The 5391-nt window shown below is 49.8% G+C and overlaps 1 long non-coding RNA gene across 1 annotated transcript; it reads left to right on the forward strand.

Annotated features, from left to right (window-relative positions):
* On the forward strand, positions 1 to 4086 carry LOC141076388 (uncharacterized). Its single transcript, XR_012227476.1, has 2 exons — positions 1 to 611; positions 2900 to 4086. It is a non-coding gene; the product is annotated as an uncharacterized lncRNA (long non-coding RNA).
* The last annotated feature ends 1305 nt before the right edge of the window (positions 4087 to 5391 follow it).

A 5391-nucleotide genomic window follows, 5' to 3' on the forward strand; every position in this document is an offset into this window, starting at 1 on the left:
GCTATGGATGTGGGCAGCCCGGGCATATGCAATTCCAATGTCCAGGTGTACGGAGGCAGAACACCTACAGACCGCCTTTGCCTGTTCATTATCTACAGACCCCCTCACCTGGAGAAGAGATGGATTCAGTGCCTGAGGACTTGCCAAGTGACTCTGATATCCTGGCTTCCCTACCAGGAGTCTATGGGGTGCGAGCCCCAGCCACCTGTTCTTCTGATCTTCAGCACAAACATCTACAGGAGGTCGTGCTGGATGGTCAAAAAGTTGTTGGCTTCCGTGACACTGGGGCTTTTCTCACCATAGCCGATCCCCGAGTAATTCAACCAGAAGCAATTCAAAAGGGACCAGGAATTGCCATTGAATTGGCTGGAGGTACCCAGAGATATATTCCAAGAGCGAGTGTGACCCTGGATTATGGCTTTGGGGCCAAACAATGCATGGTCGGTGTGATGAGCGGCCTCCCTGCAGACGTTCTTCTAGGAAATGATGTGGGGAATCTTCATTGCCACTTTGTCGGTGCGGTAACCCGAAGTCAAGCCAAGAGAGCAGCAAATGTGGACGTGTACAACCCATCCATGGAAATGAGGCCACCAGAACTGCCGTCACAGCCGGTGAGTGATTCTTCTTGTGGGGATAATATGAATGTTACCTGGGATAAAGTTCAGTTTAGACAAGAAGTGGAGACTGACCCCACCCTAGCTAGTTTTAGAGCTCGAGCTGAAATAGGGCAGCTAGGGGAGAATGGAGAAAGAATTATCAGAGAAAATGGACTTCTGTATCGGGTTACCAATGCCGACTCCCTAGATAAGCCCTGGACTTATAGCAAACAGCTGATTGTTCCTCAGAAATACAGAATTCCCCTATTACACCTTGCTCATGATATTCCTACTGCTGGCCATCAAGGCAAAACCCGCACCGAGAGGCGATTGACTCAATCTTTCTATTGGCCTGGGATTTCCCAAGCAGTGGCGCATTTCTGCCGAACTTGCGACATATGTCAGCGTAGAGGGCGACCCGGAGATCACCCAAAGGCACCCCTGCAACCGCTCCCTATAATAGAAGAACCCTTTCAAAGAGTAGCTGTTGATATCATTGGACCTCTGGCTAAACCAAGTAAATCTGGAAAGCAGTACATTCTCACTGTTGTGGACTATGCCACCCGATATCCAGAAGCGGTGGCCTTGTCAAGTATTTCTGCAGCCAAGGTGGCCGAGGCCCTGGTTACCATTTTCACCAGAGTAGGATTTCCCAGTGAGATCTTGTCGGACCAAGGCTCCCAGTTCATGTCAGAGCTGGTCCAGTGTCTGTGGCGCACCTGTGGAGTACGAGCGATCCGCACGACCCCGTATCATCCCCAAACAAATGGACTTTGTGAACGATTTAATGGCACTCTGAAGAATATGCTGAGGGCCTTCACTGACAGAGATTCAAACTGGGAGAAGTACCTACCCCATCTCTTGTTTGCCTATCGGGAAGTTCCCCAGGAGTCCACTGGGTTCTCCCCCTTTGAACTACTCTATGGAAGAAAGGTCCGAGGACCCTTAACCCTGCTCAAGGAATACCGGGAGGGGCAAGTTGAAGATACAGGGGCCCCTGTTGTCCCTTATGTCCTAAAGCTGCGAGAAACCCTGGCCCAACTTGCTAGTTTTGCCCAGAGTCATGTGCGGATGGCTCAAACCAGACAGAAGACATGGTATGACCGTAAAGCACGCTATCGGGAGTTTGTAGAAGGACAACAGGTCTTAATGATTGTTCCCCATCGGCAGAATAAACTGCAGACAACATGGGAGGGTCCCTTCCGGGTTCTCAGAAAACTGAATGACACCAATTACCTTCTTGCTTTAGATGATCAGGGGCTAAGACAAAAGACTGTCCATGTGAATATGATTAAGGAGTACCATGACCGGACCCTTCCAATGATAGCAAGCTGTCGGCTAGCTTCAGAGGACGGTCAAGAGGATGAGGACTCCCTACCTGATCTCGTGGAAGCAGCGAGAGCCCCATCCACTGTGGAACAGGTTCCTCTGGGAGATCACCTGGATTCCTTACAGAAAAACCAGATGCTGGGAGTGCTTCAACAGAGACGTGCTGCTTTCTCATCCCAACCAGGCCGAACCACCGTCACCCAACATCATGTGGACACTCAGGGCATCCGTCCCATACAACAGGCTCCTTACCGGGTACCTGAATCAGTTCGAAACACCATGCAGCACGAACTGGAGGAGATGCTACAGCTTGGGGTAATCCAGGCCTCCCATAGCCCTTGGGCCTCTCCTGTGGTGTTAGTACCCAAGAAGGATGGGAGTACTCGATTTTGTGTGGACTATCGACGACTAAACGACCATACCGTCAGTGATCCTTACCCAATGCCTCGTATTGACGAACTTCTAGACCGACTGGCTGGATCCCGATATGTCACTATCTTTGATCTCAGTAAGGGATACTGGCAAATCCCTCTGACGGAGGAGGGGAGAGAACGGTCCGCTTTTATAACCCCCTTTGGTCTGTATGAATTCCTAAATATGCCCTTTGGAATGAAGAATGCCCCGGCCACCTTCCAGAGAATGGTGGACCAGATCCTCCGGGGATGTGGTGACTTTGCTTGTGCCTACTTGGATGATATCGCTATCTTCAGCCAGACGTGGGAGGAACATCTGAACCAAGTAGCCGTTATTCTTGACCTGCTTCTTGCAGCAGGCCTAACCATTCGACCAGATAAATGCCAATTGGGGATGGGTGAAGTCCAGTACCTAGGGCATAGAGTAGGAGGAGGGAAGCTCCGTCCCGAACCTGCCAAAATCCAGGCTATTAGAGACTGGCCTGTACCCCAAACTAAGAAACAAGTTATGGCTTTTTTGGGCACTGCCAGTTATTACCGAAAATTTGTTTCTCATTTCAGCACTGTGGCCAAGCCTCTTACCGACCTGACCAAGAAAACGATGCCCCGGCTGGTGATCTGGACTCCAGCCTGTGATGAGGCTTTTAACCAGCTGAAGGACGCTCTGGTCTGTGACCCTGTTCTGGCTGCTCCAGACTACAAGAGGAGATTCATTGTGCAGACGGACGCCTCTGCTTATGGACTGGGAGCTGTCCTCAGCCAGGTGAATGCAGCTGGGGACGAGCACCCCATTGCCTACCTCAGCCGGAAACTGCTGGACCGAGAAGTGGCCTATGCAACTGTTGAAAAAGAATGTCTGGCTGTAGTGTGGGCCCTTAGGAAACTAAGGCCGTATCTGTATGGACGAGAATTCACTGTCATTACTGATCACAATCCCCTCACCTGGCTGAACAGAGTCTCTGGGGACAATGGACGCTTACTACGATGGAGCCTGGCACTGCAGCCCTATAACTTTACCATACAGTATAGAAGAGGCAGCCAACACCAAAATGCAGATGGACTGTCCAGGCAAGAGGAGCCCTGAGTCCTGTCAGCCATGCCTGTGTGTACTTAACCAGTGACCTGTAGAGGTCCCTAGTACGTACACAAATTGGGAGGGGAAGGGATTGTCATGATTTGCAGTCTTGCCCTGTCCTGTATTTTGTATAATATGTCATTTAACTTTCCTCTGGTTCATTTGCTGTAAATTAACCATGTCTCCTTCCCCCAATACTTGCAATGTCTTGTGATGTACCTGGACCATAATCTAATTTAGGCTTGTGTCAACAGCTAGTGGAACTTTGGCTATTGTTTTCCTAAGCAGAAGATAACCTACAATACACATCCTGTAGACTAAGTGGAGCCCTTACATTTCTAGAATCTTCTGATGGACCAAACCATTGAATAGTAGGTGTGACCCCTACCCCCCTTCAGATGGACTGATCCCAGGAGCCCTGACAATACATTCTTGCTTTAAGATCAGATGTGAGTTGGATGCTAAAAGAGAAGGACGAGGCTGTCTGAGGAAGCTTCGGCCTCTGTGTGATCGTGGTGGATTTCTGGGACTCTTAAAGGACTATGGTTTTGTGATCTGGCACAAGGATTGTCGGGAGGTGCCCCGAATCAGTTTCCTGTGGACTTATTTTGGGACTCTGCAAATTACCTTCGTGTTGTTCCTGTTTTTTGGTCAATAAATCTGTTGGATTATTCCCAGGCCTGTTGTCCCTCCTTGCTCTGGAGAATACTCCCGTCACACCCATAATAGATCCTGTAGGGGATGAGGTGGCTGGCCCATCTTCTCCTGTTATGATTGAGTCACAGTAGGAGGCAAAAACAGAACTGCTAGCTAAGTCCAGAAAACCAGAGAGGTTGGCAGCTATCGGATTGCAGACCCCCCATCCTATCACAACAACTAACAGTAGCCGTGGGGGGTTCCTACGATGCCCTAGACCCCTCGATCACAGCCGGAGAATTAAATAGGCCTAAAGAAAGAAAGGGGAAATCTAAACTGCCCCAGAGCAGACCCCAAAGCAATAGGCAGCCCCCAACAAATAATGACGGTGAAGCAAGATGAAAACACTAACACAGACAGAAAGATAGACTGAGCAAAGACGGGGCCCAAACTACCTAGATAGGAAAGGACAGGAACGCTGCTGTCTGCAATCCGTGAAAAACCCTATGAAAATAAGAGCCAACAGACTGACAGTGAAAAAGGCCCTGAAGACGCTAGGCTTCAAAAAAGCTATGTCAGTACTCAGGAATATTCTGAAGACAGAGCATCGGGCAAAAGGAGATTCAGCTCATCCCAGCAGGGAATGGCAGAATCCAGAAAAGCAAGGAAAACAAAAACAAAACATAAATGCAAACAGGCAAAGCAGAAAACTTAGCTTTAGGGAAGCAGGAATCAGACTGGTGTCCTAGAAGTCCACAGAGAAATCACCCGCAGGGCAGAAGGGCGTCTGCAGCCTTATATCCAGTCAGTGACTCCACTCAGCCAGTCATCCTCAATAGACTCAGGTGCCTGATAATCAGGCTCATTACCTTCCTTTACCAGAATAGGGAGTTCACCAGACCTCAGTGACGAAGGGGAAAATGAACTCACAACATTCTCCCCCCTACAAGAAGGATGGCAGAAGATGAGGCATCACAGGACAACCCAATGGCTGCCCAACACACACCACCAGGACGGTCTGCTGCTGCCCCATCACCCATCCTGGAAGAGCCGGGCAACTTGAGCAGCAGCCCAACTGGCCAGATCAGGGCCTCCCCACAGGCTGATCTTACATCACGGCGAACACGAAGAAGGCGCCAGGTCACTATTCAAGAGAGCAGGACCAATGTGAACACAGGGGTGCTCAATTATTTATCAAGAGTAACTACAGATGATGGGGAGGAGGCCTACGCACGTAGCCTCACCCTTTATCTCCGTGCCCTTACCCGTGAGGTCAAGCTCCGTATTAGGGGATGTTTTCAGATCCTGCTTGATGCAAGCACCCCCCCCCAATACCCCATAT

Source organism: Dendrobates tinctorius, unplaced genomic scaffold, assembly GCF_039654945.1.
Source record: "Dendrobates tinctorius isolate UK_male_01 unplaced genomic scaffold, ASM3965494v1 ptg000403l, whole genome shotgun sequence".
Classification (NCBI taxonomy): Eukaryota; Metazoa; Chordata; class Amphibia; order Anura; family Dendrobatidae; genus Dendrobates; species Dendrobates tinctorius.